Source organism: Ambystoma mexicanum, chromosome 11, assembly GCF_040938575.1.
Source record: "Ambystoma mexicanum isolate Mex_15411 chromosome 11, UKY_AmexF1_1, whole genome shotgun sequence".
Taxonomy (NCBI): domain Eukaryota; kingdom Metazoa; phylum Chordata; class Amphibia; order Caudata; family Ambystomatidae; genus Ambystoma; species Ambystoma mexicanum.
Window position 1 is genome coordinate 42,412,750 of NC_090934.1, and position 17,054 is coordinate 42,429,803.

Genomic DNA, 17,054 nt, shown 5'->3' on the forward strand with positions numbered 1-17,054 from the left:
AAACTGATGGCCAAGGGGGCTGTCCTCTGGAGACAGGTCAACATTACGCAGTAGAGAGCGGCATTAAACCGATGGCCAATGTGGCTGTCCTCTGGAGACATGTCAATATTACGCAGCGGAGAGCGGGATTAAACCGATGGGCAATGGGGCTGTCCTCAGGAGACAGGTCAACATTGCGCAGCATAACACAGCATTAAACCGATGGCCAAGGGGGCTGTCCTCTGAAGACAGTCATAAACCGATGGCCAATGAGCTGTCCTCTGCAGACAGGTCAACATTGCGCAGCAGAGAGCGGCATAAAACTGATGGCCAAGGGGGCTGTCCACTGGAGACAGGTCAACATTACGCAGCAGTGAGCGGCATTAAACCGATGGCCAATGTGGCTGTCCTCTGGAGACATGTCAATATTACGCAGCAGAGAGCCGCATTAAACCGTTGGGCAATGGGGCTGTCCTCGGGAGACAGGTCAACATTGCGCAGCATAACACAGCATTAAACCGATGGCCAATGGGTCTGTCCTCTGGAGGCAGGTCAACATTGAGCAGCATAGCACAGCATAAAACTGATGGCCAATGGTGCTGTCCTCTGGAGACAAGTCAACACTACGCTGCAGAGAGCGGCATTAAGGGATGGCCAAGGGGGCTGTCCTCTTGAGACAGGTCATCATGCACAGTAGAGAGCGGCATTAAACCGATGGCCAATGTGGCTGTCCTCTTGAGACAGGTCAACATTGCGCAGCAGTGGCACGGCATTAAACCGATGACCAATGTGGCTGTCCTCTGGAGACAGGTCAACATTGCACATCAGAGAGTGGCATTAAACCGATGGCCAATGGGGCTGTCCTCTGGAGACAGGTCAACATTGCGCAGCAGAGCACGGCATTAAACTGATGGCCAATGGGGCTGTCCTCTGGAGACAGGTCAACACTATGCAGCAGAGTGCGGCATTAAACCGATGGCCGATGGCCAATGTGGCTGTCCTCTGGAGACAGGTCAACATTGCTCAGCAGATCGCGGCATTAAAGCAATGGCCAATGTGGCTGTCCTCTGGAGACAGGTCAACACTGCGCAGCAGAGAGCGGCATTAAACCGATGGCCAATATGGCTGTCCTCTGGAGACAGGTCAACATTGCGCAGCAGTGAGTAGCATTAAACCGATGGCCAATGTGGCTGTCCTCTGGAGACAGGTCAACATTGCGCAGCAGAGTGCAGCATTAAACCGATGGCCAATGGGGCTGTCCTCTTGAGAGACAGGTCAACATTGCGCAGCAGAGAGTGGCATTAAACCGATGGCCAATGTGGCTGTCTTCTGGAGGCAGGTCAACATTGAGCAGCATAGAGCGGCATTAAACCAATGGCCAAGGGGGCTGCCCTCTGGAGACAGGTCAACATTGCGCAGCAGAGAGCGGCATAAAACTGATGGCCAAGGGGGCTGTCCACTGGAGACAGGTCAACATTACGCAGCAGTGAGCGGCATTAAACCGATGGCCAATGTGGCTGTCCTCTGGAGACATGTCAATATTACGCAGCAGAGAGCCGCATTAAACCGTTGGGCAATGGGGCTGTCCTCGGGAGACAGGTCAACATTGCGCAGCATAACACAGCATTAAACCGATGGCCAATGGGTCTGTCCTCTGGAGGCAGGTCAACATTGAGCAGCATAGCACAGCATAAAACTGATGGCCAATGGTGCTGTCCTCTGGAGACAAGTCAACACTACGCTGCAGAGAGCGGCATTAAGGGATGGCCAAGGGGGCTGTCCTCTTGAGACAGGTCATCATGCACAGTAGAGAGCGGCATTAAACCGATGGCCAATGTGGCTGTCCTCTTGAGACAGGTCAACATTGCGCAGCAGTGGCACGGCATTAAACCGATGACCAATGTGGCTGTCCTCTGGAGACAGGTCAACATTGCACATCAGAGAGTGGCATTAAACCGATGGCCAATGGGGCTGTCCTCTGGAGACAGGTCAACATTGCGCAGCAGAGCACGGCATTAAACTGATGGCCAATGGGGCTGTCCTCTGGAGACAGGTCAACACTATGCAGCAGAGTGCGGCATTAAACCGATGGCCGATGGCCAATGTGGCTGTCCTCTGGAGACAGGTCAACATTGCTCAGCAGATCGCGGCATTAAAGCAATGGCCAATGTGGCTGTCCTCTGGAGACAGGTCAACACTGCGCAGCAGAGAGCGGCATTAAACCGATGGCCAATATGGCTGTCCTCTGGAGACAGGTCAACATTGCGCAGCAGTGAGTAGCATTAAACCGATGGCCAATGTGGCTGTCCTCTGGAGACAGGTCAACATTGCGCAGCAGAGTGCAGCATTAAACCGATGGCCAATGGGGCTGTCCTCTTGAGAGACAGGTCAACATTGCGCAGCAGAGAGTGGCATTAAACCGATGGCCAATGTGGCTGTCTTCTGGAGGCAGGTCAACATTGAGCAGCATAGAGCGGCATTAAACCAATGGCCAAGGGGGCTGCCCTCTGGAGACAGGTCAACATTGCGCAGCAGAGAGAGGCATTAAACCAATGGCCAATGTGGCTGTCCTCTGGAGACAGGTCAACATTGCGCAGCAGAGCGCGGCATTAAAGCAATGGCCAATTTGGCTGTCCTCTGGAGACAGGTCAACACTGCGCAGAAGAGAGCAGCATTAAACCGATGGCCAATGTGGCTGTCCACTGGAGACAGGTCAACATTGCACATCAGAGAGTGGCATTAAACCGATGGCCAATGGGGCTGTCCTCCGGAGACAGGTCAACATTGGGCAGCAGAGCACGGCATTAAACTGATGGCCAATGGGGCTGTCTTATGGAGACAGGTCAACACTACGCAGCAGAGTGCGGCATTTAACCGATGGCCGATGGCCAATGTGGCTGTCCTCTGGAGACAGGTCAACAATGCGCAGCAGATCGCGGCATTAAAGCAATGGCCAATGTGGCTGTCCTCTGGAGACAGGTCAACACTGCGCAGCAGAGAGCGGCGTTAAACCGATGGCCAATATGGCTGTCCTCTGGAGACAGGTCAACATTGCGCAGCAGAGTGCAGCATTAAACCGATGGCCAATGGGGCTGTCCTCTTGAGAGACAGGTCAACATTGCGCAGCAGATAGTGGCATTAAACCGATGGCCAATATGGCTGTCCTCTGGAGACAGGTCAACATTGCGCAGCAGAGTGCAGCATTAAACCGATGGCCAATGGGGCTGTCCTCTTGAGAGACAGGTCAACATTGCACAGCAGAGAGTGGCATTAAACCGATGGCCAATGTGGCTGTCTTCTGGAGGCAGGTCAACATTGCGCAGCATAGAGCGGCATTAAACCAATGGCCAAGGGGGCTGCCCTCTGGAGACAGGTCAACATTGCGCAGCAGAGAGAGGCATTAAACCAATGGCCAATGTGGCTGTCCTCTGGAGACAGGTCAACATTGCGCAGCAGAGCGCGGCATTAAAGCAATGGCCAATATGGCTGTCCTCTGGAGACAGGTCAACACTGCGCAGCAGAGAGCAGCATTAAACCGATGGCCAATGGGGCTGTCCTCTGGAGACAGATCAACATTGCGCAGCAATGAGTAGCATTAGACCGGTGGCCAATGTGGCTGTCCTCTGGAGACAGGTCAACATTACGCAGCAGAGCGCAGCATTAAACCGATGGCCAAGGGGGCTGCCCTCTGGAGACAGGTCAACATTGCGCAGCAAAGAGTGGCATTAAACCGATGGCCAAGGGGGCTGCCCTCTGGAGACAGGTCAACATTGCGCAGCAGAGGGCGGCATTAAACCGATGGCCAATGTGGCTGTCTCTGGAGACAGGTCACCATTGCACAGCAGAGCGCTGCATTAAACCAATGGCCAATGTGGCTGTCTCTGGAGACAGTTCAACATTGCGCAGCAGAGTGCGGCATTAAACCAATGCCCAAATGGGCTGCCCTCTGGAGACAGGTCAACATTGCGCAGCAGAGAGCGGCATTAAACCGATGGCCAAGGGGGCTGCCCAGACAGGTCAACATTGCGCAGCTGAGAGCGGCATTAAACCGATGGCCAATGTGGCTGTCTCTGGAGACAGGTCAACATTGCGCAGCAGAGCACGGCATTAAAGCGATGACCAAGGGGGCTGTCCTCTGGAGATATGACAACACTACGCAGCAGAGAGCGGTATTAAACCGATGGCCAAAGGGGCTGTCCTCTGGAGACAGGTCAACATTGCGCAGCAGAGAGAGGCATTAAACTGATGTCCAATGTGGCTGTCTCTGGAGACAGGTCAACATTGCGCAGCAGAGAACGGCATTAAAGCTATGGCCAATGGGGCTGTCCTCTGGAGACAGGTCAACACGGCAGAACAGACAGCAGCATTAAACTGATGGCCAATGGGGCTGTCCTCTGGAGACCTGTCAATATTACGCAGCAGAGAGCGGCATTAAACCGATGGGCAATGGGGCTGTCCTCAGGAGACAGGTCAACATTGCGCAGCATAACACAGCATTAAACCGATGGCCAAGGGGGCTGTCCTCTGAAGACAGTCATAAACCGATGGCCAATGGGGCTGTCCTCTGCAGACAGGTCAACATTGCGCAGCAGAGAGCGGCATTAAACTGATGGCCAAGGGGGCTGTCCTCTGGAGACAGGTCAACATTACGCAGCAGAGAGCGGCATTAAACCGATGGCCAATGTGGCTGTCCTCTGGAGACATGTAAATATTATGCAGCAGAGAGCGGCATTAAACCGATGGGCAATGGGGCTGTCCTCAGGAGACAGGTCAACATTGCGCAGCATAACACAGCATTAAACCGATGGCCAATGGGTCTGTCCTCTGGAGGCAGGTCAACATTGAGCAGCATAGCACAGCATAAAACTGATGGCCAATGGTGCCGTCCTCTGGAGACAAGTCAACACTACGCAGCAGAGAGCGGCATTAAGGGATGGCCAAGGGGGCTGTCCTCTTGAGACAGGTCATCATTGCACAGTAGAGAGTGGCATTAAACCGATGGCCAATGTGGCTGTCCTCTTGAGACAGGTCAACATTGCGCAGCAGTGGCATGGCATTAAACCGATGACCAATGTGGCTGCCCTCTGGAGACAGGCCAACATTGCACATCAGAGAGTGGCATTAAACCGATGGCCAATGGGGCTGTCCTCTGGAGACAGGTCAACATTGCGCAGCAGAGCACAGCATTAAACTGATGGCCAATGGGGCTGTCCTCGGAAGACAGGTCAACACTACGCAGCAGAGTGCGGCATTAAACGATGGCCGATGGCCAATGTGGCTGTCCTCTGGAGACAGGTCAACAATGCGCAGCAGATCACGGAATTAAAGCAATGGCCAATGTGGCTGTCCTCTGGAGACAGGTCAACACTGCGCAGCAGAGAGCGGCATTAAACCGATGGCCAATATGGCTGTCCTCTGGAGACAGGTCAACATTGCGCAGCAGAGTTCAGCATTCAACCGATGGCCAATGGGGATGTCCTCTTGAGAGACAGGTCAACATTGCGCAGCAGAGAGTGGCATTAAACCGATGGCCAATGTGGCTGTCTTCTGGAGGCAGGTCAACATTGCGCAGCATCGAGCGGCATTAAACCAATGGCCAAGGGGGCTGCCCTCTGGAGACAGGTCAACATTACGCAGCAGAGAGAGGCATTAAACCAATCGCCAATGTGGCTGTCCTCTGGAGACAGGTCAACATTGCGCAGCAGAGCGCGGCATTAAAGCAATGGCCAATGTGGCTGTCCTCTGGAGACAGGTCAACACTGCGCAGCAGATAGCAGCATTAAACCGATGGCCAATGTGGCTGTCCTCTGGAGACAGATCAACATTGCGCAGCAATCAGTAGCATTAGACCGATGGCCAATGTGGCTGTCCTCTGGAGACAGGTCAACATTACGCAGCAGAGCGCAGCATTAAACTGATGGCCAAGGGGGCTGCCCTCTGGAGACAGGTCAACATTGCGCAGCAGAGGGCGGCATTAAACCGATGGCCAATGTGGCTGTCTCTGGAGACAGGTCACCATTGCACAGCAGAGCGCTGCATTAAACCAATGGCCAATGTGGCTGTCTCTGGAGACAGGTCAACATTGCGCAGCAGAGTGCGGCATTAAACCGATGGCCAAATGGGCTGCCCTTTGGAGACAGGTCAACATTGCGCAGCAGAGATCGGCATTAAACCGATGGCCAAGGGGGCTGCCCAGACAGGTCAACATTGTGCAGCTGAGAGCGGCATTAAACCGATGCCCAAAGTAGCTGTTCTGGAGACAGGTCAACATTGCGCAGCAGAGCACAGCATTAAAGCGATGACCAAGGGGGCTGTCCTCTGGAGATAGGTCAACACTACGCAGCAGAGAGCGGTATTAAACCGATGGCCAAAGGGGCTGTTCTCTGGAGACAGGTCAACACTAAGCAGCAGAGAGCGGAATTAAACTGATGGCCAATGGGGCTGTCCACTGGAGACAGGCCAACACTACGCAGCAGAGCGTGGCATTAAACCAATGGCAAAGGGGGCTGCCCTCTGGAGACAGGTCAACATTGCGCAGCAGAGAGAGGCATTAAACTGATATCCAATGTGGCTGTCTCTGGAGACAGGTCAACATTGCGCAGCAGAGAACGGCATTAAAGCTATGGCCAATGGGGCTGTCCTCTGGAGACAGGTCAACACGGCACAGCAGACAGCGGCATTAAACTGATGGCCAAGGGGGCTGTCCTCTGGAGACAGGTCAACATTACGCAGTAGAGAGCGGCATTAAACCGATGGCCAATGTGGCTGTCCTCTGGAGACATGTCAATATTACGCAGCGGAGAGCGGGATTAAACCGATGGGCAATGGGGCTGTCCTCAGGAGACAGGTCAACATTGCGCAGCATAACACAGCATTAAACCGATGGCCAAGGGGGCTGTCCTCTGAAGACAGTCATAAACCGATGGCCAATGAGCTGTCCTCTGCAGACAGGTCAACATTGCGCAGCAGAGAGCGGCATAAAACTGATGGCCAAGGGGGCTGTCCACTGGAGACAGGTCAACATTACGCAGCAGTGAGCGGCATTAAACCGATGGCCAATGTGGCTGTCCTCTGGAGACATGTCAATATTACGCAGCAGAGAGCCGCATTAAACCGTTGGGCAATGGGGCTGTCCTCGGGAGACAGGTCAACATTGCGCAGCATAACACAGCATTAAACCGATGGCCAATGGGTCTGTCCTCTGGAGGCAGGTCAACATTGAGCAGCATAGCACAGCATAAAACTGATGGCCAATGGTGCTGTCCTCTGGAGACAAGTCAACACTACGCTGCAGAGAGCGGCATTAAGGGATGGCCAAGGGGGCTGTCCTCTTGAGACAGGTCATCATGCACAGTAGAGAGCGGCATTAAACCGATGGCCAATGTGGCTGTCCTCTTGAGACAGGTCAACATTGCGCAGCAGTGGCACGGCATTAAACCGATGACCAATGTGGCTGTCCTCTGGAGACAGGTCAACATTGCACATCAGAGAGTGGCATTAAACCGATGGCCAATGGGGCTGTCCTCTGGAGACAGGTCAACATTGCGCAGCAGAGCACGGCATTAAACTGATGGCCAATGGGGCTGTCCTCTGGAGACAGGTCAACACTATGCAGCAGAGTGCGGCATTAAACCGATGGCCGATGGCCAATGTGGCTGTCCTCTGGAGACAGGTCAACATTGCTCAGCAGATCGCGGCATTAAAGCAATGGCCAATGTGGCTGTCCTCTGGAGACAGGTCAACACTGCGCAGCAGAGAGCGGCATTAAACCGATGGCCAATATGGCTGTCCTCTGGAGACAGGTCAACATTGCGCAGCAGTGAGTAGCATTAAACCGATGGCCAATGTGGCTGTCCTCTGGAGACAGGTCAACATTGCGCAGCAGAGTGCAGCATTAAACCGATGGCCAATGAGGCTGTCCTCTTGAGAGACAGGTCAACATTGCGCAGCAGAGAGTGGCATTAAACCGATGGCCAATGTGGCTGTCTTCTGGAGGCAGGTCAACATTGAGCAGCATAGAGCGGCATTAAACCAATGGCCAAGGGGGCTGCCCTCTGGAGACAGGTCAACATTGCGCAGCAGAGAGAGGCATTAAACCAATGGCCAATGTGGCTGTCCTCTGGAGACAGGTCAACATTGCGCAGCAGAGCGCGGCATTAAAGCAATGGCCAATTTGGCTGTCCTCTGGAGACAGGTCAACACTGCGCAGAAGAGAGCAGCATTAAACCGATGGCCAATGTGGCTGTCCACTGGAGACAGGTCAACATTGCACATCAGAGAGTGGCATTAAACCGATGGCCAATGGGGCTGTCCTCCGGAGACAGGTCAACATTGCGCAGCAGAGCACGGCATTAAACTGATGGCCAATGGGGCTGTCTTCTGGAGACAGGTCAACACTACGCAGCAGAGTGCGGCATTTAACCGATGGCCGATGGCCAATGTGGCTGTCCTCTGGAGACAGGTCAACAATGCGCAGCAGATCGCGGCATTAAAGCAATGGCCAATGTGGCTGTCCTCTGGAGACAGGTCTACACTGCGCAGCAGAGAGCGGCGTTAAACCGATGGCCAATATGGCTGTCCTCTGGAGACAGGTCAACATTGCGCAGCAGAGTGCAGCATTAAACCGATGGCCAATGGGGCTGTCCTCTTGAGAGACAGGTCAACATTGCGCAGCAGATAGTGGCATTAAACCGAAGGCCAATGTGGCTGTCTTCTGGAGGCAGGTCAACATTGCGCAACATAGAGCGGCATTAAACCAATGGCCAAGGGGGCTGCCCTCTGGAGACAGGTCAACATTGCGCAGCAGAGAGAGGCATTAAACCAATGGCCAATGTGGCTGTTCTCTGGAGACAGGTCAACAGTGCGCAGCAGAGCGCGGCATTAAAGCAATGGCCAATGTGGCTGTCCTCTGGAGACAGGTCAACACTGCGCAGCAGAGAGCAGCATTAAACCGATGGCCAATGTGGCTGTCCTCTGGAGACAGATCAACATTGCGCAGCAATGAGTAGCATTAGACCGATGGCCAATGTGGCTGTCCTCTGGAGACAGGACAACATTACGCAGCAGAGCGCAGCATTAAACCGATGGCCAAGGGTGCTGCCCTCTGGAGACAGGTCAACATTGCGCAGCAAAGAGTGGCATTAAACTGATGGCCAAGGAGGCTGCCCTCTGGAGACAGGTCAACATTGCGCAGCAGAGGGCGGCATTAAACCGATGGCCAATGTGGCTGTCTCTGGAGACAGGTCACCATTGCACAGCAGAGCGCTGCATTAAACCAATGGCCAATGTGGCTGTCTCTGGAGACAGGTCAACATTGCGCAGCAGAGGGCGGCATTAAACCGATGGCCAAATGGGCTGCCCTCTGGAGACAGGTCAACATTGCGCAGCAGAGAGCGTCATTAAACCGATGGCCAAGGGGGCTGCCCAGACAGGTCAACATTGCGCAGCTGAGAGCTGCATTAAACCGATGGCCAATGTGGCTGTCTCTGGAGGCAGGTCAACATTGCGCAGCAGAGCACGGCATTAAAGCGATGAACAAGGGGGCTGTCCTCTGGAGATAGGTCAACACTACGCAGCAGAGAGCGGTATTAAACCGATGGCCAAAGGGGCTGTCCTCTGGAGACAGGTCAACACTAAGCAGCAGAGAGCGGAATTAAACTGATGGCCAATGGGGTTGTCCTCTGGAGACAGGCCAACACTACGCAGCAGAGCGTGGCATTAAACCAATGACAAAGGGGGCTGCCCTCTGGAGACAGGTCAACATTGCGCAGCAGAGAGAGGCATTAAACTGATGTCCAATGTGTCTGTCTCTGGAGACGGGTCAACATTGCGCAGCAGCGAACGGCATTAAAGCTATGGCCAATGGGGCTGTCCTCTGGAGACAGGTCAACACGGCACAGCAGACAGCGGCTTTAAACTGATGGCCAAGGGGGCTGTCCTCTGGAGACAGGTCAACATTACGCAGCAGAGAGCGGCATTAAACCGATGGCCAATGTGGCTGTCCTCTGGAGACATGTCAATATTATGCAGCAGAGAGCGGCATTAAACCGATGGGCAATGGGGCTGTCCTCAGGAGACAGGTCAACATTGCGCAGCATAACACAGCATTAAACCGATGTCCAAGGGGGCTGTCTTCTGAAGACAGTCATAAACCGATGGCCAATGGGGCTGTCCTCTGCAGACAGGTCAACATTGCGCAGCAGACAGTGGCATTAAACTGATGGCCAAGCGGGCTGTCCACTGGAGACAGGTCAACATTACGCAGCAGAGAGCAGCATTAAACCGATGGCCAATGTGGCTGTCCTCTGGAGACATGTCAATATTACGCAGCAGAGAGCGGCATTAAACCGATCTGCAATGGGGCTGTCCTCAGGAGACAGGTCAACATTGCGCAGCATAACACAGCATTAAACCGATGGCCAATGGGTCTGTCCTCTGGAGGCAGGTCAACATTGAGCAGCATAGCACAGCATAAAACTGATGGCCAATGGTGCTGTCCTCTGGAGACAAGTCAACACTACGCAGCAGAGAGCGGCATTAAGGGATGGCCAAGGGGGCTGTCCTCTTGAGACAGGTCATCATTGCACAGTAGAGAGCGGCATTAATCCGATGGCCAATGTGGCTGTCCTCTTGAGACAGGTCAACATTGCGCAGCATAGAGCGGCATTAAACCAATGGCCAATGTGGCTGTCCTCTGGAGACAGGTCAACACTGCGCAGAAGAGAGCAGCATTAAACCGATGGCCAATGTGGCTGTCCTCTGGAGACAGGTCAACATTGCACATCAGAGAGTGGCATTAAACCGATGGCCAATGGGGCTGTCCTCTGGAGACATGTCAATATTACGCAGCAGAGAGCGGCATTAAACCGATGGGCAATGGGGCTGTCCTCAGGAGACAGGTCATCATTGCACAGTAGAGAGCGGCATTAATCCGATGGCCAATGTGGCTGTCCTCTTGAGACAGGTCAACATTGCGCCGCATAGAGCGGCATTAAACCAATGGCCAATGTGGCTGTCCTCTGGAGACAGGTCAACATTGCGCAGCAGAGCGCAGCATTAAAGCAATGGCCAATTTGGCTGTCCTCTGGAGACAGGTCAACACTGCGCAGAAGAGAGCAGCATTAAACCGATGGCCAATGTGGCTGTCCTCTGGAGACAGGTCAACATTGCACATCAGAGAGTGGCATTAAACCGATGGCCAATGGGGCTGTCCTCTGGAGACATGTCAATATTACGCAGCAGAGAGCGGCATTAAACCGATGGGCAATGGGGCTGTCCTCAGGAGACAGGTCAACATTGCGCAGCATAACACAGCATTAAACCGATGGCCAATGGGTCTGTCCTCTGGAGGCAGGTCAACATTGAGCAGCATAGCACAGCATAAAACTGATGGCCAATGGTGCTGTCCTCAGGAGACAGGTCAACATTGCGCAGCATAACACAGCATTAAACCGATGTCCAAGGGGGCTGTCTTCTGAAGACAGTCATAAACCGATGGCCAATGGGGCTGTCCTCTGCAGACAGGTCAACATTGCGCAGCAGAGAGTGGCATTAAACTGATGGCCAAGGGCGCTGTCCACTGGAGACAGGTCAACATTACGCAGCAGAGAGCGGCATTAAACCGATGGCCAATGTGGCTGTCCTCTGGAGACATGTCAATATTACGCAGCAGAGAGCGGCATTAAACCGATCTGCAATGGGGCTGTCCTCAGGAGACAGGTCAACATTGCGCAGCATAACACAGCATTAAACCGATGGCCAATGGGTCTGTCCTCTGGAGGCAGGTCAACATTGAGCAGCATAGCACAGCATAAAACTGATGGCCAATGGTGCTGTCCTCTGGAGACAAGTCAACACTACGCAGCAGAGAGCGGCATTAAGGGATGGCCAAGGGGGCTGTCCTCTTGAGACAGGTCATCATTGCACAGTAGAGAGCGGCATTAATCCGATGGCCAATGTGGCTGTCCTCTTGAGACAGGTCAACATTGCGCAGCATAGAGCGGCATTAAACCAATGGCCAATGTGGCTGTCCTCTGGAGACAGGTCAACATTGCGCAGCAGAGCGCAGCATTAAAGCGATGGCCAATTTGGCTGTCCTCTGGAGACAGGTCAACACTGCGCAGAAGAGAGCAGCATTAAACCGATGGCCAATGTTGCTGTCCTCTGGAGACAGGTCAACATTGCACATCAGAGAGTGGCATTAAACCGATGGCCAATGGGGCTGTCCTCTGGAGACATGTCAATATTACGCAGCAGAGAGCGGCATTAAACCGATGGGCAATGGGGCTGTCCTCAGGAGACAGGTCAACATTGCGCAGCATAACACAGCATTAAACCGATGGCCAATGGGTCTGTCCTCTGGAGGCAGGTCAACATTGAGCAGCATAGCACAGCATAAAACTGATGGCCAATGGTGCTGTCCTCTGGAGACAAGTCAACACTACGCAGCAGAGAGCGGCATTAAGGGATGGCCAAGGGGGCTGTCCTCTTGAGACAGGTCATCATTGCACAGTAGAGAGCGGCATTAATCCGATGGCCAATGTGGCTGTCCTCTTGAGACAGGTCAACATTGCGCAGCATAGAGCGGCATTAAACCAATGGCCAATGTGGCTGTCCTCTGGAGACAGGTCAACATTGCGCAGCAGAGCGCAGCATTAAAGCAATGGCCAATTTGGCTGTCCTCTGGAGACAGGTCAACACTGCGCAGAAGAGAGCAGCATTAAACCGATGGCCAATGTGGCTGTCCTCTGGAGACAGGTCAACATTGCACATCAGAGAGTGGCATTAAACCGATGGCCAATGGGGCTGTCCTCTGGAGACATGTCAATATTACGCAGCAGAGAGCGGCATTAAACCGATGGGCAATGGGGCTGTCCTCAGGAGACAGGTCAACATTGCGCAGCATAACACAGCATTAAACCGATGGCCAATGGGTCTGTCCTCTGGAGGCAGGTCAACATTGAGCAGCATAGCACAGCATAAAACTGATGGCCAATGGTGCTGTCCTCTGGAGACAAGTCAACACTACGCAACAGAGAGCGGCATTAAGGGATGGCCAAGGTGGCTGTCCTCTTGAGACAGGTCATCATTGCACAGTAGAGGGCGGCATTAAACCGATGGCCAATGTGGCTGTCCTCTTGAGACAGGTCAACATTGCGCAGCAGTGGCACGGCATTAAACCGATGACCAATGTGGCTGTCCTCTGGAGACAGGTCAACATTGCACATCAGAGAGTGGCATTAAACTGATGGCCAATGGGGCTGTCCTCTGGAGACAGGTCAACATTGCGCAGCAGAGCACGGCATTAAAATGATGGCCAATGGGGCTGTCCTCTGGAGACAGGTCAACACTATGCAGCAGAGTGCGGCATTAAACCGATGGCCGATGGCCAATGTGGCTGTCCTTGGAGACAGGTCAACATTGCGCATCAGATCGCGGCATTAAAGCAATGGCCAATGTGGCTGTCCTCTGGAGAAAGGTCAACATTGCGCAGCAGAGTGCAGCATTAAACCGATGGCCAATGGGGCTGTCCTCTTGAGAGACAGGTCAACATTGCGCAGCAGAGTGCAGCATTAAACCGATGGCCAATGGGGCTGTCCTCTTGAGAGACAGGTCAACATTGCGCAGCAGAGAGTGGCATTAAACCGATGGCCAATGTGGCTGTCTTCTGGAGGCAGGTCAACATTGCGCAGCATAGAGCGGCATTAAACCAATGGCCAAGGGGGCTGCCCTCTGGAGACAGGTCAACATTGCGCAGCAGAGAGAGGCATTAAACCAATGGCCAATGTGGCTGTCCTCTGGAGACAGGTCAACATTGCGCAGCAGAGCGCGGCATTAAAGCAATGGCCAATTTGGCTGTCCTCTGGAGACAGGTCAACACTGCGCAGAAGAGACCAGCATTAAACCGATGGCCAATGTGGCTGCCCTCTGGAGACAGGTCAACATTGCGCAGCAGAGAGAGGCATTAAATTGATGTCCAATGTGGCTGTCTCTGGAGACAGGTCAACATTGCGCAGCAGAGAGCAGCATTAAAGTGATGGCCAAGGTGGCTGTCCTCTGGAGACAGGTCAACATTGCGGAGCACAGAGTGGCATTAAAGCGATGGCCAATGGGGCTGTCCTCTGGAGACAGGTCAACACTGCGCAGCAGAGAGCGGCATTAAACCGATGGGCATGGGAGCTGTCCTCTGAAGACAGTCATAAACCGATGGCCAATGGGGCTGTCCTCTTGAGACAAGTCAACATTGCGCAGCAGAGAGCGGCATTAAACCGATGGCCAAGAGGGCTGTCCTCTAGAGACAGGTCAACATTGTGCAGCAGAGAGCGGCATTAAAGCGATGGCCAAGGGGGCTGTCCGCTGCAGACAGGCTAACTTTACGCAGTAGAGAGCAGCATTAAACCGATGGCCAAGGGGGCTGCCCTCTGGAGACAGATAAACATTGCGCAGCAGAGGGCGGCATTAAACCGATGGCCAATGTGGCTGTCTCTGGAGACAGGTCACCATTGCACAGCAGAGCGCTGCATTAAACCAATGGCCAATGTGGCGCTCTCTGGAGACAGGTCAACATTGCGCAGCAGAGTGCGGCATTAAACCGATGGCCAAATGAGCTGCCCTCTGGAGACAGGTCAACATTGCGTAGCAGAGAGAGGCATTAAACCAATGGCCAATGTGGCTGTCCTCTGGAGACAGGTCAACATTGCGCAGCAGAGAGTGGCATTAAAGCGATGGCCAAGGTGGCTGTCCTCTGGAGACAGGTCAACATTGCGGAGCACAGAGTGGAATTAAAGCGATGGCCAATGGGGCTGTCCTCTGGAGACAGGTCAACACTGCGCAGCAGAGAGCGGCATTAAACCGATGGGCATGGGGGCTGTCCTCTGAAGACAGTCATAAACCGATGGCCAATGGGGCTGTCCTCTTGAGACAAGTCAACATTGCCCAGCAGAGAGCGGCATTAAACCGATGGCCAAGGGGGCTGTCCTCTAGAGACAGGTCAACATTGTGCAGCAGAGAGCGGCATTAAACCGATGGCCAAGGGGGCTGTCCGCTGCAGACAGGCTAACTTTACGCAGCAGAGAGCAGCATTAAACAGATGGCCAAGGGGGCTGCCCTCTGGAGACAGATCAACATTGCGCAGCAGACGGCGGCATTAAACCGATGGCCAATGTGGCTGTCTCTGGAGACAGGTCACCATTGCACAGCAGAGCGCTGCATTAAACCAATGGCCAATGTGGCTGTCTCTGGAGACAGGTCAACATTGCGCAGCAGAGAGCGGAATTAAACGGATGGCCAAGGGGGCTGCCCAGACAGGTCAACATTGCGCAGCTGAGAGCGGCATTAAACCGATGGCCAAATGGGCTGCCCTCTGGAGACAGGTCAACATTGCGCAGCAGAGAGCGGAATTAAACGGATGGCCAAGGGGGCTGCCCAGACAGGTCAACATTGCGCAGCTGAGAGCGGCATTAAACCGATGGCCAATGTGGCTGTCTCTGGAGACAGGTCAACATTGTGCAGCAGAGCACGGCATTAAAGCGATAACCAAGGGGGCTGTCCTCTGGACACAGGTCAACATTGCGCAGCAGAGAGAGGCATTAAACTGATGTCCAATGTGGCTGTCCTCTGGAGACAGGCCAACACTACGCAGCAGAGCGTGGCATTAAACCAATGGCAAAGGGGGCTGCCCTCTGGAGACAGGTCAACATTGCGCAGCAGAGAGAGGCATTAAACTGATGTCCAATGTGGCTGTCTCTGTAGACAGGTCAACATTGCGCAGCAGAGAGCGGCATTAAACCGATGGCCAAGGGGGCTGTCCTCTAGAGACAGGTCAACATTGTGCAGCAGAGAGCGGCATTAAACCGATGGCCAAGGGGGCTGTCCGCTGCAGACAGGCTAACTTTACGCAGCAGAGAGCAGCATTAAACAGATGGCCAAGGGGGCTGCCCTCTGGAGACAGATCAACATTGCGCAGCAGACGGCGGCATTAAACCGATGGCCAATGTGGCTGTCTCTGGAGACAGGTCACCATTGCACAGCAGAGCGCTGCATTAAACCAATGGCCAATGTGGCTGTCTCTGGAGACAGGTCAACATTGCGCAGCAGAGTGCGGCATTAAACCGATGGCCAAATGGGCTGCCCTCTGGAGACAGGTCAACATTGCGCAGCAGAGAGCGGAATTAAACGGATGGCCAAGGGGGCTGCCCAGACAGGTCAACATTGCGCAGCTGAGAGCGGCATTAAACCGATGGCCAATGTGGCTGTCTCTGGAGACAGGTCAACATTGTGCAGCAGAGCACGGCATTAAAGCGATAACCAAGGGGGCTGTCCTCTGGACACAGGTCAACATTGCGCAGCAGAGAGAGGCATTAAACTGATGTCCAATGTGGCTGTCCTCTGGAGACAGGCCAACACTACGCAGCAGAGCGTGGCATTAAACCAATGGCAAAGGGGGCTGCCCTCTGGAGACAGGTCAACATTGCGCAGCAGAGAGAGGCATTAAACTGATGTCCAATGTGGCTGTCTCTGTAGACAGGTCAACATTGCGCAGCAGAGAGCGGCATTAAACCGATGGCCAAATGGGCTGCCCTCTCGAGACAGGTCAACATTGCGCAGCAGAGAGCGGCATTAAACCGATGGCCAAGGGGGCTGCCCAGACAGGTCAACATTGCGCAGCTGAGAGCAGCATTAAACCAATGACCAATGTGGCTGTCTCTGGAGACAGGTCAACATTGCGCAGCAGAGCACGGCATTAAAGCGATGACCAAGGGGGCTGTCCTCTGGAGATAGGTCAACACTACGCAGCAGAGAGCGGTATTAAACCGATGGCCAAAGGGGCTGTCCTCTGGAGACAGGTCAACACTAAGCAGCAGAGAGCGGAATTAAACTGATGGCCAATGGGGCTGTCCTCTGGAGACAGGTCAACATTGCGCAGCAGAGTGCGGCATTAAACCGATGGCCAAATGGGCTGCCCTCTCGAGACAGGTCAACATTGCGAAGCAGAGAGCGGCATTAAACCGATGGCCAAGGGGGCTGCCCAGACAGGTCAACATTGCGCAGCTGAGAGCAGCATTAAACCAATGACC